The sequence below is a fragment of the Schistocerca serialis genome, unplaced genomic scaffold, assembly GCF_023864345.2.
Source record: "Schistocerca serialis cubense isolate TAMUIC-IGC-003099 unplaced genomic scaffold, iqSchSeri2.2 HiC_scaffold_1393, whole genome shotgun sequence".
Lineage (NCBI taxonomy): Eukaryota > Metazoa > Arthropoda > Insecta > Orthoptera > Acrididae > Schistocerca > Schistocerca serialis.
The window spans coordinates 6,715,279-6,727,762 of NW_026047617.1; positions in this window are offsets into that span (position 1 = coordinate 6,715,279).

Consider the following 12,484-nt stretch of genomic DNA (forward strand, 5'->3'; position numbering starts at 1 on the left):
AAAGGGAGAGGATCAGTCCTCTTGTACTTAAGTCGGCATTGTGCCTTTTGTATTAAATTCGGATGCAATTTCTGTGTTTCATCGTCAATAAGAAGGTGCAAGGTATACAGTAAACCTGAAGTGAACATCGGAATCTAATACTGGGGTCACAGGGGAGGTTCAAATCATAGATAGTGAGAGTGTCAGTCCTCTTGTACTTAAGTCGGCATTGTGCGTTTTTATTAAATTCGGATGCAATTTCTGTGTTTCATCGTCAATAAGAAGGTGCAAGGTATACAGTAAACCTGAAGTGAAGCATCGGAATCTAAAACTGGACTCACAGGAGAGGTTCAAATCATAGAAAGTGAGAGTGTCAGTCCTCTTGTCCTTTATCGGCATTGTGCCTTTTGTATTAAATTCGGATGCAATTTCTGTGTTTCATCGTCAATAAGAAGGTGCAAGGTATACAGTAAACCTGAAGTGAAGCATCGGAATCTAAAACTGGACTCACAGGAGAGGTTCAAATCATAGAAAGTGAGAGTGTCAGTCCTCTTGTACTTAAGTCGGCATTGTGCCTTTTGTATTTAATTCCGATGCAATTTCTGCGTTTCATCGTCAATAAGAAGGTGCAAGGTATACAGTAAACCTGAAGTGAAGCATCGGAATCTAAAACCGGAATCACAGGAGAGGTTCAAATCATAGAAAGTGAGAGTGTCAGTCCTCTTGTACTTAAGTCGGCATTGTGCCTTTTGTATTAAATTCGGATGCAATTAGTGTGTTTCATCGTCAAATAGAAGGTACAAGGTATACAGTAAACCTGAAGTGAAGCATCAGATTCTAAAACTGGACTCACAGGAGAGGTTCAAATCATAGAAGGTGAGAGTGTCAGTCCTCTTGTACTTAAGTCGGCATTGTGCCTTTTGTATTAAATTCCGACGCAATTTCTGTGTTTCATCGTTAATAAGAAGGTCCAAGGGAAAGAGAAAACCTGAAGTGAAGCATCGGAATCTAAAACTGGACTCACAGGAGAGGTTCAAATCATAGAAAGGGAGAGTGAGAGTCCTCTTTTACTTAAGTCGGCATTGTGCCTTTTTAATATAATTCCGATGCAATTTCTGTGTTTCATCGTCAATAAGAAGGTGCAAGGTATACAGTAAACCTGAAGTGAAGCATCGGAATCTAAATCTGGACTTACAGGAGAGATTCAAATCATAGAAAGTGAGAGTGTCAGGCCTCTTGTACTTAAGTCGGCATTGTGCCTTTTGTATTAAATTCGGATGCAATTTCTGTGTTTCATCGTCAATAAGAAGGTGCAATGTATACAGTAAACCTGAAGTGAAGCATCGGAATCTAAAACTGGACTCACAGGAGAGGTTCAAATCATAGAAAGTGAGAGTATCAGTCCTCTTGTACTTAAGTCGGCATTGTGCCTTATTTATTAAATTCGGATGCAATATCTGTGTTTCATCGTCAATAAGAAGGTGCATGGTATACAGTAAACCTGAAGTGAAGCATCGGAATCTAAAACTGGACTCACAGGAGAGCTTCAAATCATAAAAAGTGAGAGTGTCAGTCCTCTTGTACTTAAGTCGGCATTGTGCCTTTTGTATTAAATTCTGATGTTATTTCTGTGTTTCATCGTCAATAAGAAGGTGCAAGGTATACAGTAAACCTGAAGTGAAGCATCGGAATCTAAAACTGGACTAACAGGAGAGGTTCAAATCACAGAAATTAAAAGTGTCAGTCCTCTTTTACTTAAGTCGGCATTGTGCCTTTTGTGTTAAATTCGGATGCAATTTCTGTGTTTCTTCGTCAATAACAAGGTCCAAGGGATACAGTAAACCTGAAGTGAAGCATCGGAATCTAAAACTGGAATCACAGGAGAGGTTCAAATCATAGAAAGTTAGAGTGTCAGTCCTCTTGTACTTAAGTCGACATTATGCCTTTTGATTTTAATTCCGATGCAATTTTTGTGTTTCATCGTCAATAAGAAGGTGCAAGGTATACAGTAAACCTGAAGTGAAGAATCGGAATCTAAAACTGGAATCACAGGAGAGTTTCCAATCATAGAAAGTGAGAGTGTCTGTCCTTTTTTATTTAAGTCGGCATTGTGCCTTTTGCATTAAATTCCGATGCTATTACTGTGTTTCATCGTCAATAAGTAGGTGCAAGGTATTCAGTAAATCTGGAGTGAAGCATCGGAATCTAAAACTGGAATCACAGGAGAGGTTCAAATTATAGAAAGAGAGAGTGACATTCCTCTTTACTTTAGTCGGCATTGTGCCTTTTGTATTAAATTCCGATGAAATTTCTGTGTTTCATCGTCAATAAGAAGGCCCTAGGGATAAAATAAAACCTGAAGTGAAGCATCGAAATCTAAAACTGGACTCACAGGAGAGGTTCAAATCATAGAAAGGGAGAGGATCAGTCCTCTTGTACTTAAGTCGGCATTGTGCCTTTTGTATTAAATTCGGATGCAATTTCTGTGTTTCATCGTCAATAAGAAGGTGCAAGGTATACAGTAAACCTGAAGTGAAGCATCGGAATCTAATACTGGGGTCACAGGGGAGGTTCATATCATAGATAGTGAGAGTGTCAGTCCTCTTATACTTCAGTCGGCATTGTGAATTTTGTATTAAATTCCGATGCAATTTCTGTGATTCATCGTCAATATGAAGGTGTAAGGTATTCAGTAAACCTGAAGTGAAACATTGGAATCTAAAACTGGAATCACAGGAGAGTTTCAAATAATATAAAGTGAGAGTGTCTGTCCTTTTGTATTTAAGTCGGCATTGTGCCTTTTGTATTAAATTCGGATGCAATTTCTGTGTTTCATCGTCAATAAGAATTTGCAAGGTATACAGTAAACCTGAAGTGAAGCATCAGAATCGAAAACTGAACTCACAGGAGAGGTTAAAATCATAGAAAGAGAGAGTGACAGTTCTCTTTTACTTAAGTCGGCATTGTGCCTTTTGTATTAAATTCGGATGCAATTTCTGTGTTTCATCGTCAACAAGAAGGTTCAAGGTATACAGTAAACCTGAAATGAAGCATCAGATTCTAAAACTGGACTCACAGGAGAGGTTCAAATCATAGAAGGTGAGAGTGTCAGTCCACTTGTACTTAAGTCGGCATTGTGCCTTTTGTATTAAATTCTGATGTTATTTCTGTGTTTCATCGTCAATACGAAGGTGCAAGGTATACAGTAAACCTGAAGTGAAGCATCGGAATCTAAAACTGGAATCACAGGAGAGGTACAAATCATAGAAAGATAGAGTGACAGTCCTCTTATACTTAAGACTGCTTTGTGCCTTTTGTATTAAATTCCGATGCAATTTCTGTGTTTCATCGTCAACAAGAAGGTGCAAGGTATACAGTAAACCTGAAGTGAAGCATCGGAATCTAAAACTGGACTCACAGAAGAGTTTCAAATCATAGAAAGTGAGAGTGTCAGTCCTCTTGTACTTAAGTCGGCATTGTGCCTTTTGTATTAAATTCGGATGCAATTTCTGTTTTCCATCGTCAATAAGAAGGTCCAAAGGATACAGTAAACCTAAAGTGAAGCATCGGAATCTAAAACTGAACTAATAGGAGAATATCAAATCACAGAAAGTGAAAGTGTCAGTCCTCTTTTACTTAAGTCGGCATTGTGCTTTATGTGTTAAATTCGGATGCAATTTCTGTGTTTCATCGTCAATAACAAGGTCCAAGGGATACAGTAAACCTGAAGTGAAGCATCGGAATCTAAAACTGGAATCACAGGAGACGTCCAAATCATAGAAAGTTAGAGTGTCAGTCCTCTTATACTTAAGTCGACATTGTGCCTTTTGATTTTAATTCCGATGCAATTTTTGTGTTTCATCGTCAATAAGAGGGTGCAAGGTATACAGTAAACCTGAAGTGAAGCATCGGGACCTAAAACTGGAATCACAGGAGAGTTTGAAATCATAGAAAGTGAGAGTGTCTGTCCTTTTGTATTTAAGTCGTCATTGTGCCGTTTGTATTAAATTCCGATGCTATTTCTGTGTTTCATCGTCAATTAGAAGGTGCAAGGTATACAGTAAACCTGAAGTGAAGCATCGGAATCGAAAACTGGACTCACAGGAGAGGTTAAAATCATAGAAAGAGACAGTGACAGTCCTCTTTTACTTAAGTCGGCATTGTGCCTTTTGTATTAAATACCGTTGAAATTTCTGAGTTTCATCGTCAATAAGAAGGTGCAAGGTATACAGTAAACCTGAAGTGAAGCATCGGAATCCAAAACTGGACTCACAGGAGAGGTTAAAATCATAGAAAGAGAGAGTGACAGTCCTCTTTTACTTAAGTCGGCATTGTGCCTTTTGTATTAAATTCCGATGCAATTACTGTGTTTCATCGTCAATAAGAAGGTGCAAGGTATACAGTAAACCTGAAGTGAAGCATCGGAATCTAAAACTGGACTCACAGGAGAGGTTCAAATGATAGAAAGTTAGAGTGTCAGTCCTCTTGTACTTAAGTCGACATTGTGCCTTTTGATTTTAATTCCGATGCAATTTTTGTGTTTCATCGTTAATAAGAAGGTGCAAGGTATACAGTAACCCTGAAGTGAAGCATCGGAATCTAAAACTGGAATCACAGGAGAGGTTCAAATCATAGGAAGTGAGAGTGTCAGTCCTCTTGTACTTAAGTCGGCATTGTGCCTTTTGTATTAAATTCCGATGCAATTTCTGAGTTTCATCGTCAATAAGAAGGTGCAAGGTATACAGTAAACATGAAGTGAAGCATCGGAATCTAAAACTCGACTCACAGGAGAGGTTCAAATCATACAAATAGTGAGTGACAGTCCTCTTTTACTTAAGTCGTCATTGTGCCTTTTGTATTAAATTCCAATGAAATTTCTGTGTTTCATCGTCAATAAGAAGGTCCAAGGGATACAGTAAACCTGAAGTGAAGCATCGGAATCTAAAACTGGACTCACAGAAGATGTTCAACTCATAGAGAGGGAGAGGGTCAGTCCTCTTGTACTTAAGTCGGAATTGTGCCTTTTGTATTAAATTCGGATGCAATTTCTGTGTTTCATCGTCAATAAGAAGGTGCAAGGTATACAGTAAATCTGGAGTGAATCATCGGAATCTAAAACTGGACTCACAGGAGTGGTTCAAATCATAGAAAGGGAAAGTGTCAGTCCTCTTGTACTTAAGTCGGCATTGTGCCTTTTGTATTAAATTCGGATGCAATTTCTGTGTTTCATTGTCAATAAGAACGTGCAAGGTATACAGTAAACCTGAAGTGAAGCATCGGAATCTAAAACTGGAATCACAGGAGAGGTACAAATCATAGAAAGATAGAGTGACAGTCCTCTTATACTTAAGGCTGCTTTGTGCCTTTTGTATTAAATTCCGATGCAATTTCTGTGTTTCATCGTCAATAAGAAGGTGCAAGGTATACAGTAAACCTGAAGTGAAGCATCGGAATCTAAAACTGGACTCACAGAAGAGTTTCAAATCATAGAAAGTGAGAGTGTCAGTCCTCTTGTACTTAAGTCGGCATTGTGCCTTTTGTATTAAATTCGGATGCAATTTCTGTTTTCCATCGTCAATAAGAAGGTCCAAAGGATACAGTAAACCTAAAGTGAAGCATCGGAATCTAAAACTGAACTAATAGGAGAATATCAAATCACAGAAAGTGAAAGTGTCAGTCCACTTTTACTTAAGTCGGCATTGTGCTTTATGTGTTAAATTCGGATGCAATTTCTGTGTTTCATCGTCAATAACAAGGTCCAAGGGATACAGTAAACCTGAAGTGAAGCATCGGAATCTAAAACTGGAATCACAGGAGACGTCCAAATCATAGAAAGTTAGAGTGTCAGTCCTCTTATACTTAAGTCGACATTGTGCCTTTTGATTTTAATTCCGATGCAATTTTTGTGTTTCATCGTCAATAAGAGGGTGCAAGGTATACAGTAAACCTGAAGTGAAGCATCGGGACCTAAAACTGGAATCACAGGAGAGTTTGAAATCATAGAAAGTGAGAGTGTCTGTCCTTTTGTATTTAAGTCGTCATTGTGCCGTTTGTATTAAATTCCGATGCTATTTCTGTGTTTCATCGTCAATAAGAAGGTGCAAGGTATACAGTTAACCTGGAGTGAATCATCGGAATCTAAAACTGGACTCACAGGAGTGGTTCAAATCATAGAAAGGGAAAGTGTCAGTCCTCTTGTACTTAAGTCGGCATTGTGCCTTTTGTATTAAATTCGGATGCAATTTCTGTGTTTCATTGTCAATAAGAACGTGCAAGGTATACAGTAAACCTGAAGTGAAGCATCGGAATCGAAAACTGGACTCACAGGAGAGGTTAAAATCATAGAAAGAGAGAGTGACAGTCCTCTTTTACTTAAGTCGGCATTGTGCATATTGTATTAAATTCTGTTGAAATTTCTGTGTTTCATTGTCAATAAGAAGGTGCAAGGTATACAGTAAACCTGAAGTGAAGCATCGCAATCTAAAACTGGACTCACAGGAGAGGTTCAAATCATAGAAAGGGAAAGTGTCAGTCCTCTTGTACTTAAGTCGACATTGTGCCTTTTGATTTTAATTCCGATGCAATTTTTGTGTTTCATCGTTAATAAGAAGGTGCAAGGTATACAGTAACCCTGAAGTGAAGCATCGGAATCTAAAACTGGAATCACAGGAGAGGTTCAAATCATAGGAAGTGAGAGTGTCAGTCCTCTTGTACTTAAGTCGGCATTGTGCCTTTTGTATTAAATTCCGATGCAATTTCTGAGTTTCATCGTCAATAAGAAGGTGCAAGGTATACAGTAAACCTGAAGTGAAGCATCGGAATCTAAAACTCGACTCACAGGAGAGGTTCAAATCATACAAATAGTGAGTGACAGTCCTCTTTTACTTAAGTCGTCATTGTGCCTTTTGTATTAAATTCCAATGAAATTTCTGTGTTTCATCGTCAATAAGAAGGTCCAAGGGATACAGTAAACCTGAAGTGAAGCATCGGAATCTAAAACTGGACTCACAGAAGATGTTCAACTCATAGAAAGGGAGAGGGTCAGTCCTCTTGTACTTAAGTCGGAATTGTGCCTTTTGTATTAAATTCGGATGCAATTTCTGTGTTTCATCGTCAATAAGAAGGTGCAAGGTATACAGTAAACCTGGAGTGAATCATCGGAATCTAAAACTGGACTCACAGGAGTGGTTCAAATCATAGAAAGGGAAAGTGTCAGTCCTCTTGTTTTTAAGTCGGCATTGTGCCTTTTGTATTAAATTCGGATGCAATTTCTGTGTTTCATTGTCAATAAGAACGTGCAAGGTATACAGTAAACCTGAAGTGAAGCATCGGAATCGAAAACTGGACTCACAGGAGAGGTTAAAATCATAGAAAGAGAGAGTGACAGTCCTCTTTTACTTAAGTCGGCATTGTGCATATTGTATTAAATTCTGTTGAAATTTCTGTGTTTCATTGTCAATAAGAAGGTGCAAGGTATACAGTAAACCTGAAGTGAAGCATCGCAATCTAAAACTGGACTCACAGGAGAGGTTCAAATCATAGAAAGGGAAAGTGTCAGTCCTCTTGTACTTAAGTCGGCATTGTGCCTTTTGTATTAAATTCGGATGCAATTTCTGTGTTTCATCGACAATAAGAAGGTGCAAGGTATACAGTAAACCTGAAGTGAAGCATCGGAATCGAAAACTGGACTCACAGGAGAGGTTAAAATCATAGAAAGAGAGAGTGACAGTCCTCTTTTACTTAAGTCGGCATTGTGCATATTGTATTAAATTCCGTTGAAATTTCTGAGTTTCATCGTCAATAAGAAGGTGCAAGGTATACAGTAAACCTGAAGTGAAGCTCGGAATCTAAAACTGGACTCACAGGAGAGGTTCAAATCATAGAAAGGGAAAGTGTCAGTCCTCTTGTACTTAAGTCGGCATTGTGCCTTTTGTATTAAATTCGGATGCAATTTCTGTGTTACATCGTCAATAAGAAGGTGCAAGGTATACAGTAAACCTGAAGTGAAGCATCGGAATCGAAAACTGGACTCACAGGAGAGGTTAAAATCATAGAAAGAGACAGTGACAGTCCTCTTTTACTTAAGTCGGCATTGTGCCTTTTGTATTAAATTCCGTTGAAATTTCTGTGTTTCATCGTCAATAAGAAGGTGCAAGGTATACAGTATACGTGAAGTGATGCATCGGAATCCAAAACTGGACTCACAGGAGAGGTTAAAATCATAGAAAGAGAGAGTGACAGTCCTCTTTTACTTAAGTCGGCATTGTGCCTTTTGTATTAAATTCCGATGCAATTACTGTGTTTCATCGTCAATAAGAAGGTGCAAGGTATACAGTAAACCTGAAGTGAAGCATCGGAATCTAAAACTGGACTCACAGGAGAGGTTCAAATGATAGAAAGTTAGAGTGTCAGTCCTCTTGTACTTAAGTCGACATTGTGCCTTTTGATTTTAATTCCGATGCAATTTTTGTGTTTCATCGTCAATAAGAAGGTGCAAGGTATACAGTAACCCTGAAGTGAAGCATCGGAATCTAAAACTGGAATCACAGGAGAGGTTCAAATCATAGGAAGTGAGAGTGTCAGTCCTCTTGTACTTAAGTCGGCATTGTGCCTTTTGTATTAAATTCCGATGCAATTTCTGAGTTTCATAGTCAATAAGAAGGTGCAAGGTATACAGTAAACCTGAAGTGAAGCATCGGAATCTAAAACTCGACTCACAGGAGAGGTTCAAATCATACAAATAGTGAGTGACAGTCCTCTTTTACTTAAGTCGTCATTGTGCCTTTTGTATTAAATTCCAATGAAATTTCTGTGTTTCATCGTCAATAAGAAGGTCCAAGGGATACAGTAAACCTGAAGTGAAGCATCGGAATCTAAAACTGGACTCACAGAAGATGTTCAACACATAGAAAGGGAGAGGGTCAGTCCTCTTGTACTTAAGTCGGAATTGTGCCTTTTGTATTAAATTCGGATGCAATTTCTGTGTTTCATCGTCAATAAGAAGGTGCAAGGTATACAGTAAACCTGGAGTGAATCATCGGAATCTAAAACTGGACTCACAGGAGAGGTTCAAATCATAGAAAGGGAAAGTGTCAGTCCTCTTGTACTTAAGTCGGCATTGTGCCTTTTGTATTAAATTCGGATGCAATTTCTGTGTTTCATTGTCAATAAGAACGTGCAAGGTATACAGTAAACCTGAAGTGAAGCATCGGAATCGAAAACTGGACTCACAGGAGAGGTTAAAATCATAGAAAGAGAGAGTGACAGTCCTCTTTTACTTAAGTCGGCATTGTGCATATTGTATTAAATTCTGTTGAAATTTCTGTGTTTCATTGTCAATAAGAAGGTGCAAGGTATACAGTAAACCTGAAGTGAAGCATCGCAATCTAAAACTGGACTCACAGGAGAGGTTCAAATCATAGAAAGGGAAAGTGTCAGTCCTCTTGTACTTAAGTCGGCATTGTGACTTTTGTGTTAAATTCGGATGCAATTTCAATTTTCCATCGTCAATAAGAAGGTCCAAAGGATACAGTAAACCTGAAGTGAAGCATCCGAATCCAAAACAGGACTAACGGGAGAGGTTGAAATCACAGAAAGTGAGAGTGTCAGTCCTCTTTTACTTAAGTCAGCATTGAGCCTTTTGTATTAAATTCCAATGAAATTTCTGTGTTTCATCGTCAATAAGAAGGCCCAAGGGATACAGTAAACCTGAAGTGAAGCATCGGAATCTAAAACTGGACTCACAGAAGAGGTTCAAATCATAGAAAGGGAAAGTGTCAGTCCTCTCTTACTTAAGTCGGCATTGTGCCGTTTGTATTAAATTCGGATGCAATTTCTGTGTTTCATCGTCAATAAGAATTTGCAAGGTATACAGTAAACCTGAAGTGAAGCATCGGAATCGAAAACTGAACTCACAGGAGAGGTTAAAATAATAGAAAGAGAGAGTGACAGTTCTCTTTTACTTAAGTCGGCATTGTGCCTTTTGTATTAAATTCCGTTGAAATTTCTGTGTTTCATCGTCAATAAGAAGGTGGAAGGTATACAGTAAACCTGAAGTGAAGCATCGGAATCTAAAACTGGACTCACAGGAGAGGTTCAAATCACAGAAAGTGAGAGTGTCAGTCCTCTTGTAATTAAGTCGGCATTGTGCCTTTTGTATTAAATTCCGATGCAATTACTGTGTTTCATCGTCAATAAGAAAGTGCAAGGTATACAGTAAACCTGAAGTGAAGCATTGGAATCTAAAACTGGACTCACAGGAGTGGTTCAAATCATAGAAAGTGAGAGTGTCAGTCTTCTTGTACTTAAGTCGGCATTGTGCCTTTTGTATTAAATTCCGATGCAATTTATGTGTTTCATCGTCAATAAGAAGGTGCAATGTATACAGTAAACCTGAAGTGAAGCATCGGAATCTAAAACTGGAATCTCAGGAGAGGTTCAAATCATAGAAAGTGAGAGTGTCAGTCCTCTTGTACTTAAGTCGGCATTGTGCCTTTTGTATTAAATTCGGATGCAATTTCTGTGTTTCATCGTCAACAAGAAGGTTCAAGGTAAACAGTAAACCTGAAATGAAGCATCAGATTCTAAAACTGGACTCATAGGAGAGGTTCAAATCATAGAAGATGAGAGTGTCAGTCCACTTGTACTTCAGTCGGCATTGTGCGTTTTGTATTAAATTCTGATGTTATTTCTGTGTTTCATCGTCAATACGAAGGTGCAAGGTATACAGTAAACCTGAAGTGAAGCATCGGAATCTAAAACTGGAATCACAGGAGAGGTACAAATCATAGAAAGATAGAGTGACAGTCCTCTTATACTTAAGACTGCTTTGTGCCTTATGTATTAAATTCCGATGACATTTCTGTGTTTCATCGTCAATAAGAAGGTGCAAGGTATACAGTAAACCTGAAGTGAAGCATCGGAATCTAAAACTGGACTCACAGGAGAGTTTCAAATCATAGAAAGTGAGAGTGTCAGTCCTCTTGTACTTAAGTCGGCATTGTGCCTTTTGTATTAAATTCGGATGCAATTTCTGTTTTCCATCGTCAATAAGAAGGTCCAAAGGATACAGTAAACCTAAAGTGAAGCATCGGAATCTAAAACTGAACTAATAGGAGAATATCAAATCACAGAAAGTGAAAGTGTCAGTCCTCTTTTACTGAAGTCGGCATTGTGCTTTATGTGTTAAATTCGGATGCAATTTCTGTGTTTCATCGTCAATTACATGGTCCAAGGGATACAGTAAACCCAAAGTGAAGCATCGGAATCTAAAACTGGAATCACAGGAGAGGTCCAAATCATAGAAAGTTAGAGTGTCAGTCCTCTTATACTTAAGTCGACATTGTGCCTTTTGATTTTAATTCCGATGCAATTTTTGTGTTTCATCGTCAATAAGAGGGTGCAAGGTATACAGTAAACCTGAAGTGAAGCATCGGGACCTAAAACTGGAATCACAGGAGAGTTTGAAATCATAGAAAGTGAGAGTGTCTGTCCTTTTGTATTTAAGTCGTCATTGTGCCGTTTGTATTAAATTCCGATGCTATTTCTGTGTTTCATCGTCAATAAGAAGATGCAAGGTATACAGTAAACCTGGAGTGAAGCATCGGAATCTAAAACTGGACTCACAGGAGAGGTTCAAATTATAGAAAGAGAGAGTGACAGTCCTCTTTTACTTAAGTCGGCATTGTGCCTTTTGTATTAAATTCCGATGAAATTTCTGTGTTTCATCGTCAATAAGTAGGCCCTAGGGATACAGTAAACCTGAAATGAAGCATCGGAATCTAAAACTGGACTCACAGGAGAGGTTCAAATCATAGTAAGGGAAAGTGTCAGTCCTCTTGTACTTAAGTCGGCGTTGTGCCTTTTGTATTAAATTCGGATGCAATTTCTGAGTTTCATCGTCAATAAGAAGGTGCAAGGTATACAGTAAACCTGAAGTGAAGCATCGGAATCGAAAACTGGACTCACAGGAGAGGTTAAAATCATAGAAAGAGAGAGTGACAGTCCTCTTTTACTTAAGTCGGCATTGTGCATATTGTATTAAATTCCGTTGAAATTTCTGTGTTTCATCGTCAATAAGAAGGTGCAAGGTATACAGTAAACCTGAAGTGAAGCTCGGAATCTTAAACTGGACTCACAGGGGAGGTTCAAATCATAGAAAGGGAAAGTGTCAGTCCTCTTGTACTTAAGTCGGCATTGTGCCTTTTGTATTACATTCGGATGCAATTTCTGTGTTACATCGTCAATAAGAAGGTGCAAGGTATACAGTAAACCTGAAGTGAAGCATCGGAATCGAAAACTGGACTCACAGGAGAGGTTAAAATCATAGAAAGGGAGAGAGACAGTCCTCTTTTACTTAAGTCGGCATTGTGCCTTTTGTATTAAATTCCGTTGAAATTTCTGTGTTTCATCGTCAATAAGAAGGTGCAAGGTATACAGTAAACGTGAAGTGAAGCATCGGAATCCAAAACTGGACTCACAGGAGAGGTTAAAATCATAGAAAGAG